The sequence below is a fragment of the Theobroma cacao genome, chromosome 5 (assembly GCF_053813885.1).
Source record: "Theobroma cacao isolate CCN51 chromosome 5, ASM5381388v1, whole genome shotgun sequence".
Classification (NCBI taxonomy): Eukaryota; Viridiplantae; Streptophyta; class Magnoliopsida; order Malvales; family Malvaceae; genus Theobroma; species Theobroma cacao.
Window position 1 is genome coordinate 31,873,767 of NC_142643.1, and position 25,465 is coordinate 31,899,231.

Sequence of the window (25,465 nt, forward strand, 5' to 3'; positions counted from 1 at the left end):
TTTTCATTGTTGATGCTATTTTTGGCATTTCTAATATGTCTTTTGTTTTTCTTTCACTTCAAAAACTCATTAAATTAAACATGTGATCAATTCACTGATATCAAACAAGATATTAGTTTTGGACGTCGCATCTTGTATAAGACAACCCATGTTTTAAGTCAATAGCTTAAAAATTCTAGTAATTTCTCATAAGCAAAAGGTTCTATTCTATATTCGGTTTTTAGGAGAACCAATTGAACTTGTTTAGTTTACAAGTTGTTCGGTTATTTTTTAAATTTTGACTGATTTTATTGACTTTAATATAAAATTCAATTTAGAGCCTGTTTGACTTAGTTTTTTTTTTTAGCTTAAAAGCTATTATGTAGCTTTTATGAAAGATAATATCTTTTAAAATTAAGTTAAAACTGTTTGGTAAAATAAATTATATAAGCTCTAATTTTGATTAAAATTATCATAAAAGGTATTCATGTCATTTTCAATTACCTAATAAACTGAACCGATACAAATCTACTTCAAGCTTATATACGATTTCAAATATTAAAATAGAAATTCATACAGAAATGGAACAACTCTCAAATTTTGTATAGTAGTAATAGTATTAAATTTTTGTTGATTTAGCAAACAATCGGACCATGATACTTCAATTTCCAAGAAAGAAGAGAAAAGAGGAAATGATGTACTTGACATTAAAATCCTTGGTGAAAAAGAGAGAAAACCTTTAAATAGTACATGAATGTAATTTTGAATTTTGAGTTCTCCTTTTTCTTAATCTTTGTAAGAACAAAAAAAAATCATAAATTTCACTATTCTGTTGCTTCGTCTTCTATCTTTTTCTCTCTCTTTTTTTTTTTAATAGTCTTTGTCAAGAGAGGTAGAGGAGAAGGAGATTGCGGTTTGCGTTGGAAAAAGGTGATTTGTAGAAAGAGGGAGAGGAAAGGATCTTTGTAAAAACAAAAAAATCTCAAATTTTGCTATTATATTGCTGGGTCTTTTTTTTTTCTTTTATTTTCTAGTAGTATTTGCAAAGAGAGATAGAGAATGGGGAGATTGCGATTTGCGTTGGAGAAGGGTGATTTGCAAATGAAAGAAGAGGAGAAAGAGATAATTAAAATAGGGGTATTTCCTAAAAAGCTAGCGTGTTTTTAAAAAAAAAATAAGAGAAAGCTCCACTCTAGAGCTTTTCTTTAAACTCTTTTTTTAAAATTTTATTCTTTAAAAAAATTATTTTTTTTAAAGAGCTTCTCAAAATCTTGTTTGACCTGACTTTTACTTTTAAGAGGTATAAAAGCTGAAAAAAAGTCAAGCCAAATAAGCACTTATTCAATTTTTGATCTTTTTAAATCTAATCGATCGTTGCAATAACCTTATCTAGTAGGATAGTAAAAAATTGAACAAAATAATCTTACTTTTTCAAAAAATATATCACAAAGTGAAGTTGTAAACTTAATTATATTAATCTAGTGTGACTTTTCTCAAAATATATCAAAATATTGTGGCTTTCTACAAATGTAAACACTCAATTGTCTCTATCTAAAAAAGACAAACAATTATAAGATCACTTGTATAAATAAAATGTTAGCAAATAGCAAAAAAGTTTTTGTGAAAGTACCTCATTTGATGAAAAGAACTGCTGTCAGTGAAATAAATGGATCCATCGAATTGGTTGATGTCCAAACCATTGGTGAATAACAAAGGGTGCCTTGAGCATGCGTTGCAATGCTAGTTGCCAAGCCACCTTCAGGGCCAACTTTTAGTAGCCCCATGTAAGCATCGACAATGTAAAGCTCATTAGTGACTTCATTGAAACAGATGCCAAGTGGACGCCCACAAATGTGCTCTGTTAGTTGATGATCATGTTGCCCTTCACACCCTTTTTTGCTCAAAGTAGTCACTCATGTTAAAATTATCTACGAGCTCCCTAATTTCTTTATTCGTTTAAATTTTTTATTTTTTTTCCTTTAGAAAAATTTTATATTGTCTAATTTCATAAATAAATTCCACACATAAATTCTCTACACCTAATGGTGATTTTTTTTTTGGCAAATGCGATTGTGAGTTTTTTCTTTTTGAATAACAAGAGAATTTCATAAATTGCTTAGCATAAAAGTGCCATTACAAAGCAAGGAATCTAGAGAGGTATCATATGCCTTCCCAAGAAATTAATCTACAACTTCAAAAAGGAGGTATCAACCCCTGTAAATTACACATTCATAAGTAGCAGTATGTTGCACAAACAACATAGACAAATGTTATCATAAAACCTTGGCCTCAAGACAAATAATACAACAACATCTCCCAACAACCAATCACAACTTTGCTTACAATTGAAAGCCAGAATGACAACAACTTTAAACAACCAGTTGCAGCTAAGCTTACAATAGAAGTGGCCAAAAACATAAAACAGGAAATCATAGTTTTCGTAGCATAAACTCAATCCAATCAGAAAGGATCCATGAACCAGTAATTGTGAAGGGAGAACTATGTTGACTCTATATGTTTTTAATGATAACAAAACATTCCTCATTCATTAATGTCTAACTTTACTATTTAAATGTGCAAGATTTAATTTTATACCCCTAACAAAGTTGTTAATTAAAGGCAAGTGAAGGAGCTTGCTAAGTTTAATGAAGAGTTAATCAATTAAGAAGGAAAGAGCAAGTAATGAACAAAAACAGAACCTTAGTAACTAATTATCAAGGGACTTTAATCAGCTAAGGCATAGCTGTGTGATAAGCTGAAGCAAAATAGAAAAATGCTAATCGGTTAAGAGGTCTGGTTAATTGATTAGAGCATAAGGTCCATGTATCTTCAAGCCCCAAAAACAAGTTTGAAAATATTGTGATTGTTAAAGGGAGACAAAATTAAGAAGTTCAAAATTTGAAAATCTTCTAGTCGATGCAAGCTAATTTTAATCAGTTATGGCTAAAGGAAGTAAAACCCCAATATATTAAGGGAAGTGATGACCAATTAGAGGAAGACTGTTGTGTAGAGAAGTGAAAACAGAAAGTTTGTAATCAGTTAGAGCTTGCTGTAACCAATTAGAGGAAGTCTATTGAAGAAAATGAGTATAAAGGCAGAGAACTTTTAATAAGTTTAAGCCTTTTGTAATTGGTTAGAGTAGAGAACACAACAACAGGATAGTACAAGGTGAAAAAGTCGTAATCGGTTAGAGTTGCCTTTAATCGATTAGTCGAAGTTTGTCTCCCTTTTTGAATTTAAACATTAAAAGACAAAAATAACGGCTAGAAGTTCATCAGAGTTGTTCCTAACGGCTAAAAACTGTCTCCAACAAAAAAATTTGACTCCCCAAGTATAAAAGGAAGCTCCAACGGTCGAAGAAAAAAGAGAGTTAAGGAATTGAGAAGCAAAGAGCTACTTGGAGCAAAAAGCCAAATATTCTTCTAAAAAAACACTTGTCTGTCATTCCATATCCAGAAAAAGTGTTTGAGCTTGATTGTAATCTATCCGACTTATAAAGGTACTTAGTTGTACTTCTTTTTCTTTTTTTTTCTTGAGAAATTAGAGTGTGGGAAGCACTCTAAAGCTTGTTGTAAGGGATTAGAGCTTAGGTTAAAAGCTCACTTTATAAAAACTGGGTGGAAACTGTTAATTCCACTTGTTTAGTGAAGTTGGAGTGAAAATCCTTGATTGGAAGATCAAGGTAATGGATGTAGGTCAAGGGGATTGAACCACTATAGATATTCTTGCATTGTCCACTTCTCTTTACCCTTCCTTACTTGGTGTCCTTTAATTTTAACAAGTTTTAGTCCTTCCCTTCATCTAGTTGATTAAGTAATCTTCAAGATCTAAAGGGTTGAGCAAAAAATTTTTAATGCTATTCACCCATTCTAGCACTTAAATGAGACCAACAAGATAACATTAGTAATAAAATCCAACATATAGGAAAATTGACGAACATTAAAAGATGGATGAAAAATACCCTTGCCTGATGACCCAACTTTGGTAAGCCTGTTAGTTAGATGATTGGATTCTCTGCTAATATGGGTGAAGGTGATCTACTTGATGTTCACTTTAAGAACCTCAATGTATTGTAAATATTCCTCATTCACCAGGTCATAGGGCTAAGATTCAATACCTAACTAATAGCGTTCTTGGAATCACTTTCAACGATGAAAAAATAGGAAGCCCATGGTGATGAGAGGAACAAAGAAGGCCTTCTTTACTAGCAAAGAACTCAACATAGTTGGAGTCCTTTATACCTATGGGAAAGGAGAAGACTCCTTTAATGAAACCTTCATAATTTCTAACAACACCTCATATTCTAAGAGGGCTTAGCTTACCGAGGGTAAAACCGTTGATGTTAAGCTTATAGGAACCTAGATAAGGCCTTTTCCATTCAGTTCTATGCTTTAACTTATACTTCCTTATTTTATAAGTGATTTTACTTGGTTCCAAAAGGAAGTGAGAAGCAAGGATATGGTTCAAAAACCACTTCCTTTTGCACCAATAAGCCAATCTCATGAGAATAATGTTCAGAAGCTAATCAAAGTCAAGGTGCTTACTTAGGAAGAGAATTTCATTTCTGTTGCCACATAGACTATATGGTGAAAAAAAAAAACATTTTCCAAATGTTTGAAGGGTGCCAGTGAGGATTACCATGTTACCAGGCTGTGAAGAAGGAGGTGGCTTCACTTGGATGTACCCAATTCAGACTCTAGAGACTACAATTGTTCATCCAAAGCTCCCAAGAAATAAATCAAGTGAAAAAATAAGATGATTGGAGGTCTCAGGCTTAACACCACATAGGGTGCATTCAATGGCACTGGAGTCAAGAATTCCCCTTTTAAAGAGCTCATGCTTGACAAAAATTTTACCCAAAAAGACTTGCCACATAAAGACCTTGACTTTAGGAAAGACGAGTCTAGTCCACAACTGTTTCTGAACTATTTGTGATTCCCATGTGTCATGTTGGTGAATCTTGATGAATAAAGATAGAGTGTATCCACCATTAAGAGATTTTTTTTGAATAGCTTTGTCGGTGTCAAAAGGGTGCAATTGTATACTATTGACAATGCCTATGAAATTATTCTATTGTCGTCATTCTAACTAAAAGACTAAGCCTTACTTTTGATACACCATTTTCAATGATTGGCATTTTATGAGCAAAAATCAACAACCACACTTTTGTTATTGGTGGCTAATACATAGAGTTTTGGGAATTTATGGGAGAGGGGCTAATCATCAAGTCGTGGATCCATCCAAAATTAAATGTAGTGTTTATTTCCAAGAAAATAGTCGAGATTAGTGGTTATTATGTTATGGAAAGTGTCAAAAGGATAAAGCGGGTAGACAATGTTCCTCCATAAATATGATGTTTTATCTGAGGAGGCTACTAGAAAGAGGATTTAAGGATTCATATCATTCTTAGTAGACACCACCTTTCTACATAGGTTTTAAGGTTGGTTTGCAAAGCTCCAAGGCCAATTATTGTGGAGAGATCTATTTTTAAACCCCAAAATAATGATGCTAAAACCCCCAAATCTTTGGCTTTGGTGATGAAAGACCAATTAACATGGTGCATTTTTTTGTCTTTACATCTAGTCTAGAGAAAGTCTCCCTGAATTTTCTCTAGCTTATTCCTGACTTCCATTGGAATCTTAAAAATACAATAGATAGTATCATGAGAGGCTCTCCATAATTGACCTTATGACGATAAGTCTTCCACCCATTAAGAGATAGTGCCTTTTCTAACCAACCAACCTTCAATGGCAGTGCTTGATAACTAGTTGCCACAGATATGAAGAGCAAGTAACTATACCTAAAGGGAGGCCAACGTAGCTGGTAGTAAGATTGTCGATCTTAGAATCCAAATAAGTGGCTCATGACTAAAGATCATGATGTGGGACGTTGATGTTGAGAAAGCTACTTTTAGCAAAATTGATTTTGAGTTTGAAAATGGCTTGAAAACCTTTGAGAATTTTTCTCACATTTTTAAGATGCTTGAAATCAGATTGGCATAAGGCTAGTGTGAATACTCAAGCTTTCAAAAATATTTGAAGAGCTCACCTTGTGGCATAAAAAGCTTAAAGATTTCACAACAATATTACAGAGCATGGGAGATAGGGGATAACCTTGTCTTAACCCTTTGCATGTGAAATTGTGGTGTGGAGAAACCATTAAGGAGAAGTGAAATGGAAGCTGTGGATATGCAGTGATAAATCCATTCGCACCATCTATTGTTAAACCCCATAAGGTTCATTATAAAGATAAGGAAATCCCAATCAATGTAAATGAAAGCCTGTTCGAAGTTAACTTTGAAAAAATACCACTTCGTCGATTTTTCTTAATAGAGTTGATAAGTTCGTTACTGATGAGAAAGTTATCAAGAATCTGTCTTTCCTTAACAAAACCAACTATGTCTCCCTAATGATAATACTTGTGATCATTTTAAGTCTATTTACAAGGACTTTTGCCAATATTTTATAGGCACTGCTCACCAAGCTGATGGGTCTGAGTCGGGATAAGGTTGTGGCTCCCTTAGGACTAAAGTGATGAAGGAGGAATTTATATTCCTATTGAAAACACCATTAGTGTAAAAGTGATTAAAAAAGGACATGACGTTACCTTTGATAGTTGGCCAAAATTTTTTTGTCGAAGTTAATGTTGAAGCCATCAGGGCTAGGGGATTTGTTCCCATCATAGTCCTAGATGACATTCCATATTTTCTCTTCGAAAATTAGGATTTTCAAGGTGGCTTTCTAAAAGTCACTAATATTCGAAAATGAGTAGTAAAAGCCTTGAGTTTTAAGGTAAAGCCTTTAGCTTAAGGTGCCTTAAAGTGATTGACCTATTCAACTTGGATGTCTTTTGGTTTTTCAAGATTCGAACCATTAGCTATGATTTGGCGGGTATAATTTTTTTCATCTTCAATTGGAAACGATCAAGTGGAAAAATTTAGAATTTTGGTCACCATGTTGAGCCCATTTAAGTTTGAAGTTATTAAACCATGCTCTTTCTTATTTTCTGTAAATATCCCATAGCTTGGAGCGTGAGTTGGCAAAGAAGGTTTTTTCCTATGTGAAAAATGGCCTTATTTCAACTTCCTTCTTAATTTTGTTGATTTCATGTTCAAGAAAAGAGATTTGGCTTGTGTCTTGGTTATAGTGGTCGAACTTTCACTTTTTTACTGCAAATTTGAAGGCTTTTTCAACTTACTAAAGAAACGCGTTCTTATGTTGTTGCTATAGAGATATCAAGCTAGGCTGCTTTAACAAGGGATAAGAATTTTTTTTTCTTCCAACTAATGAAAGAAGAGTCTGAATAATGTTGGTCTCTATGAAGTTTTGTCAATTTCAAGACTAACAAAATTATGGTCGAAGAATGACCTTGGATGGCATTTTTGGATAATTGATGAGCATAGTAGAAGAAGCTTACTACTTATAAGGAATCTATCCAAATGACACTTGATAAAAGAGTCCCTATAGTCAGACCATGTATACAAACCACCCATCATTGGAAGGTATAAAAGGTGCATATCAGTGAAATGGTTCTTTTAAATGAGCAGGCTGGACTATTGTGAGGTTGGTAAGCTTGGGTTTGAGCAAGTTTGAGCTTGGTTATGTTATGGGCTTGTAAAGATGAGTTAATAAGTATGCTATGGGTATGGGGTTGAGAGTGACATAGGCTTGGTAGTTTAGTAGACCGATTTGGAATAGAATTTGTGTAATGCCTTTTTGGGCTTATGTGGGCTCGATTTTGGGTATATTTGGGTTTGGGGGTTTTGAGTGTTGGACTTTGGGTTGTCTGCATGCATATTAGGAATGGCCTAGGTTGTAGGCGAGCTACTTTCATGACTTCTAACTCATTAGATAGCCGACTCATGGCTCGATATAGTCTGACATGGGTTATCTTATCTCCCAGATTGAGTGGTATTGTTGCCTTGATCAAGTAAGGAATAAATAGTGCCAATCGTGGGTTTAAGCGTAAGGTGGTGGGTGGTTTCAAGCGAAGAAAAGGTGGTGGGGTTGTAGTGGTCATGGCAATAGTATGGTAGTGTGATATCATTTACTAGCCTTATTGTTACTGCCAAGTGACAGTTTCTTCCATTGATCTTAGTAACAGCATTGGGTGGGATAGTGATGTATTTTTTTTTTTATCGAGAATAGGAGTTTTGAACCATTCAGTCTCTTTCTCTTTAGCGGATTATCATTCATTGAGATGAAAGAATTATATATACATATATATATATATATATATATATATATCCGACTTTCTTGAAAGTAGCGTTCGACTACAAGTTTAGGGGGAGGTTTTCAACCCTTAACCATATGAAGTATTCTTCTGTAGCAATGTATTCTTCCTACGAAACAATTTTTGTGAACCATAAGTCAAATCATACTTTGTAGTTCTTTATATAAGCTTTTAAATCTTATCAATGGCAGAAAGTGATTAGAACAGTATTGCCTCCCATGGGTCTAATCACATATTAAAACCCTTCGGAGGAAAATATCTATTACAAGGTTCGGTGGTCAACGTAGTTGATGAAGGTACCAATAACACTTCTTTTGAGCCAATCTGAGTTTTCAACGGTTGCCTCTATGACATGGTAAGATTATGGTTGTATGTTGTTTGTGGTTTGGACTAAAGGTAGGTTGGGTTTGCCTTTAAGAACTTCTTTGTAAGTTCTTTCCTCCCTAAGGGACCTTGGGAGGGTTTTGATCGGGGGCTTGGCCTTTGGGTGGATGGTGCTACGTATTGGGTTAAGTGGCTTGCTAGTAAGAGCTATTCTCTTTCCTTCCTAGCCAATGCAGCTCTTTTCATTGATATGGGGAAACCATCAAGGATTGTGTTGCTTCTTTATTAGATGGTGTTTATAACGACCAGTTCCTTGATCACTATCGGCATCCAAGTCTTGCGGGAGAACCCGCCAAGTCTCGAACAAGCCTTATTTGAAACTCTTGTTAATACGTTATATTAATTCCATTGATCTATGTAATTGCTTTGAACCGAATAACTCTCTGTAATATGATTTGAACAAAAGTCGTTATAAATCGACTTAACTTTTATTCCTTATAATTGTAAAAATACAGCAAGGTTTATAATCTCTAAATGTACATTTGCATTAACATTATTTACAAACAAATTATGCAATGAACGACCCAACCTCTAGTAGCGGAGTGACTCGGAAGAAGGTGCTATGAGATGCCTTTACCTATCTGCGGTGGACAATATGTGCTGATGAATGCACGCTATGCCGATCACTATTTGCAAAAAGGGGGTGAGTCTCACAGACTTAGTGATCATCAGCTCCGTGAGCAGGGTGTACATGGGAAACAAGCTTAGGGTAGAACTTTTTGAATAACAAAACCAGAGTATAAAATGATAACCTTATAAAACCAAACAACAAATAAGGTGCTTGTGCCTTGTAAAAATAATTTCGTAAAAATCATAATGCAATACTTTCCTTGGCAAACAATGCCGAAATCAAAGCATAGTAAAATAAATTTCAATTATCGAAATCATTTATTTCCTTCATAAATACAATGGCCGTATAAAAATACACACACTCCCGAACGGTGTGGCATGTAAAAGTAACCGAGTATATCCACATTCATCAATTCATGATCAACATATAAAGCACTGAAAACTTTCAATTTAAAAGGGGAGCTACAACAAAACAATATTTCTCCACCATGCAAAAGAGTACGAGTCCAAAAATTCTCAAGGCTCTCGAGTACATAATCATAGATAATCAACTTGGTGGACCCTCTTCCACGTAATAACAATCCAAGATCCCCCTTCTAGCAGATTCCCACAGCCATGGCAGTCTCGATGATGTTGGTCGACATCGGAGAAATCAAATGGTCGCAACCACATTTATCAACTCGTGGCCTTGCCACGTATAATCACAGATCGTGGCCTAGCCACGTCTAACAGCCTGTCGGGGATCGAAAGGTTTTTTAGCTAGAGTTCACTTGTGCACAAGGGTCACACTATTCTGATGTGACATTCGACCTACTCTCGATGCTCTCGGTTTGTCAAAATCATTTTCAGAAACCAAATCAAGGTTTTCAAGAGTTATTCTTTAAATGATTTTAAAAAAAGGTTCGGCAACCTTTCAAAATTGTTTTCCACATTAAAATGCATGGTGTAAACATTTGCATAAAGTTCGAACTAAAATCGGCTCACAAGAATTCAAATTTAAGTCATTTATCAAGTGCAATCAACTATGCACATCACATAAAGATACAAGGCATGGTTTTGATGCAAAACATTGCAAAAGGGCTTGTTTTTCGGTTTCTCAAACATTTTACATATGTGTATATATATAGTATACAAAACAACTTCCAAATCAATTTGCATCCACAATTGCCTATCGTTTCTACCAGTTCATGCTTCTCACAAAAGTAGTGTATAAATCATAGCAAACCATGTATTCAAATCACTTGTCATTTTCTAGCAACTCATGCTTTCCACAAAGGCATTGGATAATACTATATATATACTTTGATATAGTAAGAATCTTTTAAAATTGACACCCCCTACTCACTTTTCTTGGTAGGATATTACTTCGTCAATTTAAACTCTTTGCATTTTTAATCGATCAATATCACTCGCTGTTTAACCATTATCTTTCTTAATTTACACGCACGGAAACAATCCTTTACTTGTCAATTTCCTGGCAACACTTAAATCCAAAATACTTAGCAACTTTACGATTTATTCTATCCCACACTTGTTGCCCACACTTAGCTTTATGCTTTTATAGCCTATTCTTTATTCTCCCTTTTCATTCAAGGACTAACCATTAACTAAGTAGTTCAATTCATGCTATAATTAGCATTCCTTCACAATTAATATTTTGCACATATATATATAGGTATCAACTTTACCAAAGAATTCTCAAGTCTTTACGTGCATAATTTTCTATCCTTTACTTTTTACAAAACATTTCATTCCCACAACATCCAAACTCATAACTTGTATAAGCATTCTTTCTAACCGTACCTAAGATAGCATAATCAATTTACATTGCATGCTTACCTTTGGAATGGCTTGGACTTTCATGCACTTCAATATTTCCTCCAAAGCGCTTTTTCTTTATACCTTAATTTCCACCATTCAACAATGGTTTGGTGACATGCATGCAGCTATTCTTTTTCAAACCTTGTAATTCTTTACTGTCATGAACATTTTCACACAATCACAATTCATTTCCATAACAAATCTATAACCAAAATCAAAGTTCCACTTACCATAAATTGGTGGAACCCGTGGATCATCCATATTCTTTTCCTCTTGATCCAAAGCTTTTTCTTTCATGTTTCTTGACCACTAGGAAAAATAACTCATATCTCTCAACAAAGGATGAATTTCTAGAAGCAATGAAGCTTGATGATAGGAAATGGCAAGAATTAAGCTCACGCATACTAAGAGAAAAGGAGTAGCCAAACACTTTTCTCTCAACTCTTTCTCTCCTCTCGAGTGGAAGCCTCACAAGGCTATTTCCTCTTAATTTTTCTTCGAAATGGGGTGGATCTCTCAAGGCAAACACACTTTGTTTGCTTTCTTTTTGGTATGGGCGAACATAACAAAAAATTGGCTTGAAATGGCCTTGTAAAATTTCCCATTTCCTTTCCATTTCTTTCATGGGTGGATTGCCCAAGGAGATAGCAACATTTCCTTTCATTTCATCCCAATTCACATTTCATTTCATCTTCTTTTATTTCCACTTGTGATTCCCCCAATTTGTCCACTTTATCACCCAACAATATTTCATGCAAATTCCCTTGACCAATAGCCTTGCCACCCCATGAACTAATAAGACCTCATGTAATTATTCAACTCTTGAATATGATTTGGCCTCCTTCAAAACCAATAGGATTTCATGCACTTTTTAATTTATTTCTTTTATTCTTAATCCTTTCTCTACCACCATGTGTACCCAATCAAATTTCAAGCATGGCTTTCTTTCAACGAAATATTCTTTGTTCTTTTTCTCTTTGTCATCTTTCACATGGTGGGGGTCCTACATGTCCCCCAATAAGCTTTATCCTTTTTACATGTAATCATTTGCATGTTACAGTAACTTCACATGCAATTTCCATCAAGCTAAGCAATCTCACTTGCATTTCATTTTACTTGCATCCAACTTGAATTTGATTTGGCTTTCCAAAACACAAATATGTACATCAAATATTCTCTTAATTTAAAATGGTGAAATTGCACGCAAGTCTTCCAACTTTCTCATTTTTACCATTTGACCCCTATAAACTTTTCATCTTTTATAATTTGGTCCTTTAAACATTTCATAAATTGCAATTTGATCTTTCAACTTGTTCATAATTACAACTTCACCCCTTTACTTTTCATTATTTGTAATTCCACCCCTCAACTGCTTATTCTTTTCAATAAGTCCTCCCATCATCCCTTTAATTCTAATTTTTTTCTATTTTTCTTCCTTTACACGTGTTTAAATAAAATATCAAATTCACACTTCACCAAGGTGTCACCTTAATATTAAAATATATACTTACCCTCTCTTACTTTATTTAAGGAAGACACGCAGGCCCCACTAATATCGTTTTTCTTCAAAATTCTTCCTTATTTCTTCTCTCCTACTTAGATTAGCCATATAGTCCTCCTTCATGATGAATTTCAACAACAGATAAATTTATTAATAAAATATTATTTATTCCAAAATTCTCCACTTGTCTCCTCGGGTCCTAAAGTATCTTACTTTGTCCTAATTCACTTCCAAATTACCTTTTAACTTGCTAATTCATCATCGATAAGAAATTATTATTTTATTATTATTTTTTTACATGCAAAATATTTTATTCTAGAATATTCCTTTCACCCGTCTCCATTCTTTCACACTTAATTTAGCTTTAATTAACCCTCGTCCTATCGATAAGGTCGTATTGGCTTTTTTACAAGGGTACAGGGTGTTACAGCGTTACTCATTTCTCATGTCTCTTTATAGTGAACAAAGACGAAGGTTTTCAATGAGTCACTATACAACTTGTTGGAGATGAAAATATCTTTCACTTGGCCGAAGTAGTTGAAGGCTTCCTTGAGTCTGGTTTTGGAGACCCTTGGGCTTAGGTTTTCAATGTAGAAGGTTAGTAAGGTGGAAAGCCAATCGTTTTCATGGGAGTTGTATTAGGTATTTGGGGGATTAGTTAAAAGGTTTTGGGAGCTATAGGGGCAGTGGTCGATAGTCCGAATGAATGAGGTAGGGGTGGGGTAAGGTAGTTCTACTGTGGGGATAGGTGTTTGGCTGGCGGTAATGGGGGTAAGGTCTTAGGCAAGAATATTGGGTGTTTTTTTGCAGAGTGTGAAAGGCTTAACATTTAGGCAAAGAATAAATCCTATAAAATTGTTATTTTTAACTAATAACAAAATCAATCCTCAGCCAAAAAAATTATAATAATATTATTTGTATTACTTTATAAGTTACTTACATGAAATTTACGGTGAGTGAAAGTTCTCTTTCATAAAAAAGTTTAAAATAAGAAAAAAGAAGATAATGTGTACTATCTTGAGCTAATTACACTCACCATATTTAGAATTCTAAATGTTATATTTTATCCTTAAACTTCTAATTTCTACATAAAAAAGTGTTAAACTTTATATATAGTTAATTTATAGTTAAACCAAGAGCTAATGTAAAAGGAATTTATAATATGATGTAATTGTTGGGATTTAATGTACAAGGATCTTCCTTTACCTTAATTTATAACTCTCCGAATGAGTAAGATTCGTTTTATTTATTTTGTAGGTTGGAAAGGAGACAACTAATTTTTATATAATGAATCCCTAGTCCCACTCATCATAGGATTTAGGGTTTTCTACACAAGTTACACTATTAAGCCCACATATAAGATTGAAGTCTAGCTAACAATCTCCCACTTAACTTAGCCTGATTTAGATAAAAGGAAAAAATATATTAAAAGAAAATATAAGTTTGCACTTTAATTACTCGAGAAAATCTTACAATCTCCCACTTGAACTATAATATTTAAATTTAAAATTTGAAAATAACTTTTCTTAAAACTAAATTACATGCTAAAACAATTGAAAATTTTACAGGTTAAATTATAAAAAAATTGGTTTTGAGACTACTCCAAATACCATTTGTACAATAAAATTTGTATATAGAAAAATAATAGTAACTACATCTACAAAGATATAGCGCCAATTATAATCACATATATCACCTAATCCTATCGACGTGAACTCGACGTGGTAGTGTTGTAATGAACAAAAACACTTTGTTGATTATCTATTTCATGTTCATTTGTTGTATCCATTTGCTAGTCATGTTATAATTTATTTATATAACTTAAGCTTGTAAGAAAAATACTTCATTTAATAAACCTGAATGTCTACCTTACATATCTCTAGATATATTTTACATGTCAAAGACATACCCTTAGGGCTATGAATTTATGCCCTATCTTATGCTTAAGACTAACACATGTCCTTAAGTCTTCACATATTCAAAAATGCATACACACACGAACAAACACTTTCTGATTGAATATCATTGAATAACCATTATAAGAAATAAATCCAGTTACATCATCAAGGATACGTTCCAAACAAAATTAAGCACAAAGCATAAAGCAATGTCAAATCCTCTCACTAACCAAGTACATCAAAAAACTTCATAATAACCTTGTCATAAATCTGTTTCTTGAAAGTGACAGGGGTAGTCCCTTGGTCAAAGATCAACTATCATGTCATCATTTATAATATGCTTTATTGAAATGTCACCCTTTTTCAGAAATTTTTTAACTTTCAAAATATTTTAGCCCCATATGTTTAGCCCTTATGATACTTTATTCTTGTTAGTGAATAAAACTGCTACAATGTTATCACAAAACAACTATATGGACCTAACAATATAGTTAACTACCGACAACTCTTTAATGAGATTTCTTAACCAAATAACTTGTGTAGTTGTTCTAAGTGTACTACAAACTCTGCTTACATAATGGATGAGATCACAAGTGTTTGCTTTATATTTTTTCAAGTTATGGCACCACTTCCCAACATAAAAAAAATGTATGGGAATGTGAACTTCCTATTATCTAAATAGCTAGCAAAATAAGAATTTGTACATATTAAGGTCTTCAACCTTTTTATAAACTAGCATATAATTCTTAATCCTCTTCAAATATCTAATTATTTTCTTTACAGTTTACTAATGATCTCTATTGAGATTAGATAAATATCTTTCTCAAAGACTCACTACTGAAGCAATGTTATGTCTCATGCACACTTGAGCATGCATCGGGCTTCTTACTGCACTAGTATAAGGCACTACTTTCATAAATTCCATCTCAACATCATTTAGAACATGGTGCCAAGTTCAATTTATCTAACACATGATATCAATGTATGTATGCACATTGAGAGAGTTTCAACAAGTGACGAGATCTGTTTATATGGATTTCAATCCCAATGACATAGGATGCTTCCTTTAAAAAAAAAAGCTTTCTAGAAAATAAATTCTCAATCTTTTGTAGTATGCCTAAACCATTACTAGCAAGTAAGAAATTATTAACATACAAAATAAGATAGACAAATTTATTTTCACTGATCTTGAGATATATGCATTAGTCTACCTTGTTTTCTACAAAACCAAAAGAGGTGATCACTACACACAAGATGAACTTTACAGTTTTGGCTCCCCGTTGGGACCATGACATGCTCCCTTGATGTGGGATTCATGGCTCCCCATTAAGACTATGACATTCTGCACGATGTGGGATTAATGGCTTCCTATTGGGACCGTGACATCCTCAGCCCCTCCAACAAGAACCCACTGTCTTTAATGGCAGATCACTAGTACCCCTAGAACTTGCTTTGATATCAACTGTCACAGTACCAATGGAGAGTCGTGAATCCCATATCGAAAAGGTTGTACTCTCCCAGTGGGGAGCCATGAGGATATCACACTCCCAATAAGGAGCCATGAATCCCACATCAAGGGAGGATGTTATGGTTCCAATGAGAAGCCATGAATCTCATATCGATTGTGTTTTAGAGTATGACTAGACATTTAAGGTTCACACCATCTTCAATGTGAGATGGTTTTTATGATACAAAATTGTGAGGCTAGCAGGCCAAAGTGGACAACACTTTATAGGTTGGTGTGAATCGTGACATGTTTGTTTTATTTGATCATATTATGAGTTATAATATTATTGTTGCTTGATTTAGATAAAAAGTAAAAGTATATTAAATAATGTAAACTCAAAATTTTTTTAAAAAAGTCAAAGATGATGTATTTTAACTTTCATGAAAGGTACAAAATGCTGCTACAAGTCTACAGCTTTAGGCCTAAGTAGAAGACTTGTTACAACAAGGCAACCTTATCAACAGCTCACACTATAGTTTTAATAATGTAAACTCAAACTTTGATTATTTAAAAAATCTAACAAAAAAACTCTATTTATCAGTTTAAAGGCTAATTTTTTTGTGAACTTTCCCTTTAAAAGTTACACTATAGCGAACTATATATGTCTATCGACCGGTAAATCAACAACTTTTTAATAGTTAAATTGAGGGAAGAATTCTTTTGAATACAAATTGAAAGTTTAAGAATTTTCTTTTAATATTTCAAATATTCAAGATGAATATGATATTCGATTGATGCAAATTAACCAAGAAACACTATACACATATGAGTGAAAAAGGTGTGTTTTTGGACAAATTAAGATAAATGGAATGATTGCCTACAAGCCACACATGCTGGCGTATTAGACATCTCTAAGCAAAGTCTTGTGATTGAAGAAAGATGTGTGTTCCCAATCAATTTGGCTGCAAGTAAATTGACAAGATTTATTTTATAATTTTCATTTTTGGATAAGGCCCAAGCCAAGGAAGCACAGATACCACACGTAACATGAGTACGATACAATACAACTAACACGACATGGTAATGTTTAAAGATTAATATTTGATGCATTGACAGTGTATAGTTTTTATACATAGTCAGGCAATCAAATTTTAACACTTATTTTGAAATAAATAAAATGTTGATAAGGTCTCAAAACGGTGTTAGGTTTTAATATCAACTTTTTATTTCTTTCAAAATAATACTTCATTAATGAAGTGTCAGAATTTGATAACTTAATAATATATAGAAACTATATATATCTATTGTCAATACATCAAATATTTTCCTATGTTTAAGATAAGATACCATATGATATGATATAATAATATATAAACATTTTTATATAATTTTTATATAAAAATATTTAATGTAAATGCAAAATTATACTTGTCATTCAAATATAATCAATTTTTTCAAAAAAGCGTTCTTGTCATTCAATTAGTTGTAATACGGTTGGATGGTTTTCAATCCTTCCAAATTCAACCCATTTGTAACCTATGCTTTAACGATCCATGGACAGATAAACTAAACAACTTAATTAATTTGGGTTGGCCGTCACACAATGTACGTTGCAGATACGTACCTCAATCTGGAAGTGATTGTAAAATTGATCCACAGTTGTTCATTTTCTTGCCACCTGATGATCTGACCATCCGATATTCCTACATAGGGACCCTCACCAAGTAGGTCAAATGCCATACTTTCAGGTCCTATGGCACCCACAATTGGGACAACTTCCAGTTGCCAAAGTTTGTTGCTGGAAGGTTGTTCTACGACGGATTTCTTGAAGAACAGCGTGATATGATTGACAGCTATTGAATGTTGAGGATCAACCTTTTCTGTCTTAGGGGTCGATCCTTCCAAAATAAATCACAATTTCTAACCTCTTTTGAACTACAACTTTGATCCAATCAAGAAGGAATCTATCCTCAATCACAAGTCCTTCTCACAAGCTCAAATCAATCCAATTATCAAATCTTATTGCATCACAAAAGGAGGATTGCAATCCAACCTATAATTAGTTAAATTGAGCACCAATTTCGAGAGTCAATCTAATTGCTCACCTATGTAGAGCTTTTACATAAACAAAGTTCAAGCCAAAGTTTGTTAAACAATGGAGTAGTGCCATAACCTCCACCACTTAGGGTATCAAGTAATGTGCCTCAGCACACGTCTAGCACCATAGCCTTTGCTAGATAACATTAATAAGCATGCGTCTTGCTTAAAAAAAAAAACAAGCATGTGTCTTAATCACTGCACATGTTGTCAAACCCTGTTCTATAAAATAATTACGACATCATTTACATGCTCAATAGAATGTTTGCATATTTAGGAAGTTCGAGGAATCGTTAAAAGATGATATTGCCCCTAATGGTACCATTAAGTCGATTAAGCCTCGAACTAGTTCAAATAGGAATTTTAAGGTGAAATTAAGAGTTTCGCAGTTCGGGGATGACTCAAAATGGTAATTAAGAGTTCGAGGATCAGTTTGGAGTCAAACCGAAATTTTCACTATCTAGGGGCAAAATGGTCATTTGCCGCTTGGGGATAAAATAAGAATTTTTAGAAAAGAAGTTTTTGGCCCCATTTGACTTATTAGAGTATGATTTGAGTATTGGAGTATGATTTGAAGTTTAGAAGTGAAAAGTTTTAATAACAATGCACAAGACCCCTCCCCGCTCCCCTCCGCCGAGCCTAAGACAATCCAAAAGCCAACGGAAAAAAGGGGTGCAACACGAGGACTTCCTAGGAGGTCACCGATCGTAGTACTACTCTCGCCGAAGCACGCTTAACTGCGAAGTTCTGATGGGATCCGGCGCATTAGTGCTGGTATGATCGCACCCGACATGTCCTGCGCCAACAATGCACGAGACCCCTCCCCGCCCCCCGTCGCCGAGCCTAAGACAATCCAAAAGCCAACAAAAAAAAGGGGTGAACCACGATGACTTCCCAGGAGGTCACCGATCCGAGTACTACTCTCGCCCAAGCACGCTTAACTGCGGAGTTCTGATGGGATCCGGCGCATTAGTGATGGCATGATCGCACCCGACATGTCCTGCGCCAACAATGCACGAGACCCCTCCCTGCCCCCCGTCGCCGAGCCTAAGACAATCCAAAAGCCAACGAAAAAAAGGGGTGCAACACGAGGACTTCCCAAGAGGTCACCCATCCTAGTACTACTCTCGCCCAAGCACGCTTAACTGCAAAGTTCTGATGCAATCCGGGGCATTAGTGCTGGCATGATCGCACCCGACATGTCCTGCGCCAACAATGCACAAGACCCCTCCCCGCCCCCCGCCGCCGAGCCTAAGACAAGACAAAAGCCAACGGAAAAAAGGGGTGCAACACGAGGACTTCCTAGGAGGTCACCGATCGTAGTACTACTCTCGCCGAAGCACGCTTAACTGCGGAGTTCTGATGGGATCCGGCGCATTAGTGCTGGTATGATCGCACCCGACATGTCCTGCGCCAACAATGCACGAGACCCCTCCCCGCCCCCCTCCGCCGAGCCTAAGACAATCCAAAAGCCAACGGAAAAAAGGGGTGCAACACGAGGACTTCCTCGGAGGTCACCGATCGTAGTACTACTCTCGCCGAAGCACGCTTAACTGCGGAGTTCTGATGGGATCCGGCACATTAGTGCTGGTATGATCGCACCCGACATGTCCTGCGCCAACAATGCACGAGACCCCTCCCCGCCCCCCGTCGCCGAGCCTAAGACAATCCAAAAGCCGACGAAAAAAAGGGGTGCAACACGAGGACTTCCCAGGAGGTCACCCATCCTAGTACTACTCTCGCCCAAGCACGCTTAACTGCGGAGTTCTGATGGGATCCGGTGCATTAGTGCTGGTACGATCGCACCCGACATGTCCTGCGTCAACAATGCACGAGACCCCTCCCCGCCCCCTGCCGCCGAGCCTAAGACAATCCAAAAGCCGACGAAAAAAAGGGTGCAACACGAGGACTTCCCAGGAGGTCACCCATCCTAGTACTGCTCTCGCCCAAGCACGCTTAACTGCGGAGTTCTGATGGGATCCGGTGCATTAGTGCTGGTACGATCGCACCCGTCATGTCCTGCGCCAACAATGCACGAGACCCCTCCCCGCCCCCCGTCGCCGAGCCTAAGACAATCCAAAAGCCAACCGAAAAAAGGGGTGAACCACGAGGACTTCCGAGGAGGTCACCGATCCGAGTTCTACTCTCGCCCAAGCACGCTTAACTGCGGAGTTCTGATGGGATCCGGCGCATTAGTACTGGTACGATCGCACCCGACATGTCCTGCGTCAACAATGCACGAGACCCCTCCCCGCACCCCGCCACCGAGCCTAAGACAATCCAAAAGCCAACGAAAAAAAGGGGTGCAACATGAGGACTTCCCAAGAGGTCACCCATCCTAGTACTACTCTCGCCCAAGCAAGCTTAGCTGCGGAGTTCTGATGGGATCCGGTGCATTAGTGCTGGTACGATCGCACCCGACATGTCCTGCGTCAACAATGCACGAGACCCCTCCCCGCACCCCGCCACCGAGCTTAAGACAATCCAAAAGCCGACGGAAAAAAAGGGTGCAACACGAGGACTTCCTAGGAGGTCACCCATCCTAGTACTGCTCTCACCCAAGCACGCTTAATTGCGGAGTTCTGATGGGATTCGGTGCATTAGTGCTGGTACGATCGCACCCGACATGTCCTGCGCCAACAATGCACGAGACCCCTCCCCGCCCCCCGCCGCCGAGCTTAAGACAATCCAAAAGCCGACGGAAAAAAAGGGTGCAACACGAGGACTTCCTAGGAGGTCACCCATCCTAGTACTGCTCTCGCCCAAGCACGCTAAACTGCGGAGTTCTGATGGGATCCGGTGCATTAGTGCTGGTACGATCGCACCCGACATGTCCTGCGCCAACAATGCACGAGACCCCTCCCCGCCCCCCGCCGCCGAGCCTAAGACAATCCAAAAGCCGACGGAAAAAAAAGGTGCAACACGAGGACTTCCCAGGAGGTCACCCATCCTAGTACTACTCTCGCCCAAGCACGCTTAACTGCGGAGTTCTGATGGGATCCGGTGCATTAGTGCTGGTATGATCGCACCCGACATGTCCTGCGCCAACAATGCACAAGACCCCTCCGCGCCCCCCGCCGCCGAGCCTAAGACAATCCAAAAGCCGACGGAAAAAAGGGTTGCAACACGAGGACTTCCCAGGAGGTCACCCATCCTTGTACTACTCTCGCCCAAGCACGCTTAACTGCGGAGTTCTGATGGGATCCGGTGCATTAATGCTGGTAGGATCGCACCCGACATGTCCTGCGCCAACAATGCACAAGTCCCCTCCCCGCACCCCGCCGCCGAGCCTAAGACAATCCAAAAGCCGACGGAAAAAAGGGGTGCAACACGAGGACTTCCCAGGAGGTCACCCATCCTAGTACCACTCTCGCCCAAGCACGCTTAACTGCGGAGTTCTGATGGGATCCGGTGCATTAGTGCTGGTATGATCGCACCCGACATGTCCTGCGCCAACAATGTACAAGACCCCTCCCCGCCCCCCGCCGCCGAGCCTAAGACAATCCAAAAGCCGACGGAAAAAAGGGGTGCAACACGAGGACTTCCCAGGAGGTCACCCATCCTAGTACCACTCTCGCCCAAGCACGCTTAACTGCGGAGTTCTGATGGGATCCGGCGCATTAGTGCTGGCATGATCGCACCCGACATTTCCTGCGCCAACAATGCACAAGACCCCTCCCCGCCCCCCGCCGCCGAGCCTAAGGCAATCCAAAAGCCAACCGAAAAAAGGGGTGCAACACGAGGACTTCCCAGGAGGTCACCCATCCTAGTACTACTCTCGCCCAAGCACGCTTAACTGCGGAGTTCTGATGGGATCCGGCGCATTAGTGCTGGTATGATCGCACCCGACATTTCCTGCGCCAACAATGCACGAGACCCCTCCCCGCCCCCCGCCGCCGAGCCTAAGACAATCCAAAAGCCAACCGAAAAAAGGGGTGAACCACGATGACTTCCTAGGAGGTCACCGATCCGAGTTCTACTCTCGCCCAAGCACGCTTAACTGCGGAGTTTTGATGGGATCCGGCGCATTAGTGATGGCATGATCGCACCCGACATGTCCTGCGCCAACAATGCACGAGACCCCTCCCCGCCCCCCGTCGCCGAGCCTAAGGCAATCCAAAAGCCAACCGAAAAAAGGGGTGAACCACGAGGACTTCCGAGGAGGTCACCGATCCGAGTTCTACTCTCGCCCAAGCACGCTTAACTGCGGAGTTCTGATGGGATCCGGCGCATTAGTGCTGGTACGATCGCACCCGACATGTCCTGCGTTAACAATGCACGAGACCCCTCCCCGCACCCCGCCACCGAGCCTAAGACAATGCAAAAGCCAACGAAAAAAAGGGGTGCAACATGAGGACTTCCCAGGAGGTCACCCATCCTAGTACTACTCTCGCCCAAGCAAGCTTAGCTGCGGAGTTCTGATGGGATCCGGTGCATTAGTGCTGGTACGATCGCACCCGAAATGTCCTGCGTCAACAATGCACGAGACCCCTCCCCGCACCCCGCCACCGAGCTTAAGACAATCCAAAAGCCGACGGAAAAAAAAGGTGCAACACGAGGACTTCCTAGGAGGTCACCCATCCTAGTACCACTCTCGCCCAAGCACGCTTAGCTGCGGAGTTCTGATGGGATCCGGTGCATTAGTGCTGGTAGGATCGCACCCGATATGTCCTGCGCCAACAATGCACAAGACCCCTCCCCGCCCCCCGCCGCCGAGCCTAAGACAATCCAAAAGCCGACGGAAAAAAGGGGTGCAACACGAGGACCTCCCAGGAGGCCACCCATCCTAGTACCACTCTCGCCCAAGCACGCTTAGCTGCGGAGTTCTGATGGGATCCGGTGCATTAGTGCTGGTACGATCGCACCCGACATGTCCTGCGCCAACAATGCATAAGACCCCTCCCCGCCCCCCGCCGCCGAGCCTAAGACAATCCAAAAGCCGACGGAAAAGAGGGGTGCAACACGAGGACCTCCCAGGAGGTCACCCATCCTAGTACCACTCTCGCCCAAGCACGCTTAGCTGCGGAGTTCTGATGGGATCCGGTGCATTAGTGCTGGTAGGATCGCACCCGACATGTCCTGCGCCAACAATGCACAAGACCCCTCCCCGCCCCCCGCCGCCGAGCCTAAGACGATCCAAAAGCCGACGGAAAAGAGGGGTGCAACACGAGGACCTCCCAGGAGGTCACCCATCCTAGTACCACTCTCGCCCAAGCACGCTTAGCTGCGGAGTTCTGATGGGATCCGGTGCATTAGTGCTGGTAGGATCGCACCCGATATGTCCTGCGCCAACAATGCACAAGACCCCTCCCCGCCCCCCGCCGCCGAGCCTAAGACAATCCAAAAGCCGACGGAAAAAAGGGGTGCAACACGAGGACCTCCCAGGAGGTCACCCATCCTAGTACCACTCTCGCCCAAGCACGCTTAGCTGCGGAGTTCTGATGGGATCCGGTGCATTAGTGCTGGTAGGATCGCACCCGACATGTCCTGCGCCAACAATGCACAAGACCCCTCCCCGCCCCCCGCCGCCGAGCCTAAGACGATCCAAAAGCCGACGGAAAAGAGGGGTGCAACACGAGGACCTCCCAGGAGGTCACCCATCCTAGTACCACTCTCGCCCAAGCACGCTTAGCTGCGGAGTTCTGATGGGATCCGGTGCATTAGTGCTGGTATGATCGCACCCGACATGTCCTGCGCCAACAATGCACAAGACCCCTCCCCGCCCCCCGCCGCCGAGCCTAAGACGATCCAAAAGCCGACGGAAAAGAGGGGTGCAACACGAGGACCTCCCAGGAGGTCACCCATCCTAGTACCACTCTCGCCCAAGCACGCTTAACTGCGGAGTTCTGATGGGATCCGGTGCATTAGTGCTGGTATGATCGCACCCGACATGTCCTGCGCCAACAATGCACAAGACCCCTCCCCGCCCCCCGCCGCCGAGCCTAAGACGATCCAAAAGCCGACGGAAAAGAGGGGTGCAACACGAGGACCTCCCAGGAGGTCACCCATCCTAGTACCACTCTCGCCCAAGCACGCTTAGCTGCGGAGTTCTGATGGGATCCGGTGCATTAGTGCTGGTAGGATCGCACCCGATATGTCCTGCGCCAACAATGCACAAGACCCCTCCCCGCCCCCCGCCGCCGAGCCTAAGACAATCCAAAAGCCGACGGAAAAAAGGGGTGCAACACGAGGACCTCCCAGGAGGTCACCCATCCTAGTACCACTCTCGCCCAAGCACGCTTAGCTGCGGAGTTCTGATGGGATCCGGTGCATTAGTGCTGGTAGGATCGCACCCGACATGTCCTGCGCCAACAATGCACAAGACCCCTCCCCGCCCCCCGCCGCCGAGCCTAAGACGATCCAAAAGCCGACGGAAAAGAGGGGTGCAACACGAGGACCTCCCAGGAGGTCACCCATCCTAGTACCACTCTCGCCCAAGCACGCTTAGCTGCGGAGTTCTGATGGGATCCGGTGCATTAGTGCTGGTATGATCGCACCCGACATGTCCTGCGCCAACAATGCACAAGACCCCTCCCCGCCCCCCGCCGCCGAGCCTAAGACGATCCAAAAGCCGACGGAAAAGAGGGGTGCAACACGAGGACCTCCCAGGAGGTCACCCATCCTAGTACCACTCTCGCCCAAGCACGCTTAACTGCGGAGTTCTGATGGGATCCGGTGCATTAGTGCTGGTATGATCGCACCCGACATGTCCTGCGCCAACAATGCACAAGACCCCTCCCCGCCCCCCGCCGCCGAGCCTAAGACGATCCAAAAGCCGACGGAAAAGAGGGGTGCAACACGAGGACCTCCCAGGAGGTCACCCATCCTAGTACCACTCTCGCCCAAGCACGCTTAGCTGCGGAGCTCTGATGGGATCCGGTGCATTAGTGCTGGTAGGATCGCACCCGACATGTCCTGCGCCAACAATGCACAAGACCCCTCCCCGCCCCCCGCCGCCGAGCCTAAGACGATCCAAAAGCCGACGGAAAAGAGGGGTGCAACACGAGGACCTCCCAGGAGGTCACCCATCCTAGTACCACTCTCGCCCAAGCACGCTTAGCTGCGGAGTTCTGATGGGATCCGGTGCATTAGTGCTGGTATGATCGCACCCGACATGTCCTGCGCCAATAATGCACAAGACCCCTCCCCGCCCCCCGCCGCCGAGCCTAAGACGATCCAAAAGCCGACGGAAAAGAGGGGTGCAACACGAGGACCTCCCAGGAGGTCACCCATCCTAGTACCACTCTCGCCCAAGCACGCTTAACTGCGGAGTTCTGATGGGATCCGGTGCATTAGTGCTGGTATGATCGCACCCGACATGTCCTGCGCCAACAATGCACAAGACCTCTCCCCGCCCCCCGCCGCCGAGCCTAAGACGATCCAAAAGCCGACGGAAAAGAGGGGTGCAACACGAGGACCTCCCAGGAGGTCACCCATCCTAGTACCACTCTCGCCCAAGCACGCTTAGCTGCGGAGCTCTGATGGGATCCGGTGCATTAGTGCTGGTAGGATCGCACCCGACATGTCCTGCGCCAA

The 25,465-nt window shown here is 40.5% G+C and overlaps 23 non-coding genes and 10 pseudogenes across 23 annotated transcripts; all 33 read right to left on the reverse strand.

Moving 5' to 3' along the window:
• Nucleotides 1–18,598: 18,598 nt before the first annotated feature.
• On the reverse strand, nt 18,599–18,717 carry LOC148762570 (5S ribosomal RNA; annotated as a pseudogene).
• Nucleotides 18,718–18,802: 85 nt separating this feature from the next.
• On the reverse strand, nt 18,803–18,921 carry LOC148762571 (5S ribosomal RNA; annotated as a pseudogene).
• An 85-nt stretch (nt 18,922–19,006) lies between these two features.
• Nucleotides 19,007–19,125, reverse strand: LOC148762572 (5S ribosomal RNA; annotated as a pseudogene).
• Nucleotides 19,126–19,210: 85 nt separating this feature from the next.
• On the reverse strand, nt 19,211–19,329 carry LOC148762573 (5S ribosomal RNA; annotated as a pseudogene).
• An 85-nt stretch (nt 19,330–19,414) lies between these two features.
• On the reverse strand, nt 19,415–19,533 carry LOC148762574 (5S ribosomal RNA; annotated as a pseudogene).
• An 85-nt stretch (nt 19,534–19,618) lies between these two features.
• LOC148762575 (5S ribosomal RNA) lies at nt 19,619–19,737 on the reverse strand. The gene has a single exon (XR_016026697.1). It is a non-coding gene; the product is annotated as a 5S ribosomal RNA (ribosomal RNA).
• An 84-nt stretch (nt 19,738–19,821) lies between these two features.
• Nucleotides 19,822–19,940, reverse strand: LOC148762576 (5S ribosomal RNA). The gene has a single exon (XR_016026708.1). It is a non-coding gene; the product is annotated as a 5S ribosomal RNA (ribosomal RNA).
• An 85-nt stretch (nt 19,941–20,025) lies between these two features.
• LOC148762577 (5S ribosomal RNA) lies at nt 20,026–20,144 on the reverse strand (annotated as a pseudogene).
• Nucleotides 20,145–20,229: 85 nt separating this feature from the next.
• LOC148762578 (5S ribosomal RNA) lies at nt 20,230–20,348 on the reverse strand (annotated as a pseudogene).
• Nucleotides 20,349–20,433: 85 nt separating this feature from the next.
• On the reverse strand, nt 20,434–20,552 carry LOC148762579 (5S ribosomal RNA; annotated as a pseudogene).
• Nucleotides 20,553–20,637: 85 nt separating this feature from the next.
• Nucleotides 20,638–20,756, reverse strand: LOC148762580 (5S ribosomal RNA; annotated as a pseudogene).
• Nucleotides 20,757–20,841: 85 nt separating this feature from the next.
• Nucleotides 20,842–20,960, reverse strand: LOC148762581 (5S ribosomal RNA). Its single transcript, XR_016026663.1, has one exon. It is a non-coding gene; the product is annotated as a 5S ribosomal RNA (ribosomal RNA).
• Nucleotides 20,961–21,045: 85 nt separating this feature from the next.
• Nucleotides 21,046–21,164, reverse strand: LOC148762582 (5S ribosomal RNA). The gene has a single exon (XR_016026749.1). It is a non-coding gene; the product is annotated as a 5S ribosomal RNA (ribosomal RNA).
• Nucleotides 21,165–21,249: 85 nt separating this feature from the next.
• Nucleotides 21,250–21,368, reverse strand: LOC148762583 (5S ribosomal RNA). The gene has a single exon (XR_016026696.1). It is a non-coding gene; the product is annotated as a 5S ribosomal RNA (ribosomal RNA).
• Nucleotides 21,369–21,453: 85 nt separating this feature from the next.
• LOC148762584 (5S ribosomal RNA) lies at nt 21,454–21,572 on the reverse strand. Its single transcript, XR_016026710.1, has one exon. It is a non-coding gene; the product is annotated as a 5S ribosomal RNA (ribosomal RNA).
• An 85-nt stretch (nt 21,573–21,657) lies between these two features.
• LOC148762585 (5S ribosomal RNA) lies at nt 21,658–21,776 on the reverse strand. The gene has a single exon (XR_016026662.1). It is a non-coding gene; the product is annotated as a 5S ribosomal RNA (ribosomal RNA).
• Nucleotides 21,777–22,065: 289 nt separating this feature from the next.
• LOC148762586 (5S ribosomal RNA) lies at nt 22,066–22,184 on the reverse strand (annotated as a pseudogene).
• Nucleotides 22,185–22,269: 85 nt separating this feature from the next.
• LOC148762587 (5S ribosomal RNA) lies at nt 22,270–22,388 on the reverse strand. Its single transcript, XR_016026751.1, has one exon. It is a non-coding gene; the product is annotated as a 5S ribosomal RNA (ribosomal RNA).
• Nucleotides 22,389–22,473: 85 nt separating this feature from the next.
• On the reverse strand, nt 22,474–22,592 carry LOC148762588 (5S ribosomal RNA). Its single transcript, XR_016026750.1, has one exon. It is a non-coding gene; the product is annotated as a 5S ribosomal RNA (ribosomal RNA).
• An 85-nt stretch (nt 22,593–22,677) lies between these two features.
• LOC148762589 (5S ribosomal RNA) lies at nt 22,678–22,796 on the reverse strand. Its single transcript, XR_016026727.1, has one exon. It is a non-coding gene; the product is annotated as a 5S ribosomal RNA (ribosomal RNA).
• Nucleotides 22,797–22,881: 85 nt separating this feature from the next.
• LOC148762590 (5S ribosomal RNA) lies at nt 22,882–23,000 on the reverse strand. The gene has a single exon (XR_016026718.1). It is a non-coding gene; the product is annotated as a 5S ribosomal RNA (ribosomal RNA).
• Nucleotides 23,001–23,085: 85 nt separating this feature from the next.
• LOC148762591 (5S ribosomal RNA) lies at nt 23,086–23,204 on the reverse strand. Its single transcript, XR_016026719.1, has one exon. It is a non-coding gene; the product is annotated as a 5S ribosomal RNA (ribosomal RNA).
• Nucleotides 23,205–23,289: 85 nt separating this feature from the next.
• Nucleotides 23,290–23,408, reverse strand: LOC148762592 (5S ribosomal RNA). Its single transcript, XR_016026720.1, has one exon. It is a non-coding gene; the product is annotated as a 5S ribosomal RNA (ribosomal RNA).
• Nucleotides 23,409–23,493: 85 nt separating this feature from the next.
• LOC148762593 (5S ribosomal RNA) lies at nt 23,494–23,612 on the reverse strand. The gene has a single exon (XR_016026702.1). It is a non-coding gene; the product is annotated as a 5S ribosomal RNA (ribosomal RNA).
• Nucleotides 23,613–23,697: 85 nt separating this feature from the next.
• LOC148762594 (5S ribosomal RNA) lies at nt 23,698–23,816 on the reverse strand. Its single transcript, XR_016026698.1, has one exon. It is a non-coding gene; the product is annotated as a 5S ribosomal RNA (ribosomal RNA).
• An 85-nt stretch (nt 23,817–23,901) lies between these two features.
• Nucleotides 23,902–24,020, reverse strand: LOC148762595 (5S ribosomal RNA). Its single transcript, XR_016026721.1, has one exon. It is a non-coding gene; the product is annotated as a 5S ribosomal RNA (ribosomal RNA).
• Nucleotides 24,021–24,105: 85 nt separating this feature from the next.
• LOC148762596 (5S ribosomal RNA) lies at nt 24,106–24,224 on the reverse strand. The gene has a single exon (XR_016026723.1). It is a non-coding gene; the product is annotated as a 5S ribosomal RNA (ribosomal RNA).
• Nucleotides 24,225–24,309: 85 nt separating this feature from the next.
• On the reverse strand, nt 24,310–24,428 carry LOC148762597 (5S ribosomal RNA). Its single transcript, XR_016026703.1, has one exon. It is a non-coding gene; the product is annotated as a 5S ribosomal RNA (ribosomal RNA).
• An 85-nt stretch (nt 24,429–24,513) lies between these two features.
• LOC148762598 (5S ribosomal RNA) lies at nt 24,514–24,632 on the reverse strand. Its single transcript, XR_016026699.1, has one exon. It is a non-coding gene; the product is annotated as a 5S ribosomal RNA (ribosomal RNA).
• Nucleotides 24,633–24,717: 85 nt separating this feature from the next.
• On the reverse strand, nt 24,718–24,836 carry LOC148762599 (5S ribosomal RNA). Its single transcript, XR_016026741.1, has one exon. It is a non-coding gene; the product is annotated as a 5S ribosomal RNA (ribosomal RNA).
• An 85-nt stretch (nt 24,837–24,921) lies between these two features.
• On the reverse strand, nt 24,922–25,040 carry LOC148762600 (5S ribosomal RNA). The gene has a single exon (XR_016026704.1). It is a non-coding gene; the product is annotated as a 5S ribosomal RNA (ribosomal RNA).
• Nucleotides 25,041–25,125: 85 nt separating this feature from the next.
• LOC148762601 (5S ribosomal RNA) lies at nt 25,126–25,244 on the reverse strand. Its single transcript, XR_016026701.1, has one exon. It is a non-coding gene; the product is annotated as a 5S ribosomal RNA (ribosomal RNA).
• An 85-nt stretch (nt 25,245–25,329) lies between these two features.
• On the reverse strand, nt 25,330–25,448 carry LOC148762602 (5S ribosomal RNA). Its single transcript, XR_016026742.1, has one exon. It is a non-coding gene; the product is annotated as a 5S ribosomal RNA (ribosomal RNA).
• Between the last annotated feature and the right edge of the window lie 17 nt (nt 25,449–25,465).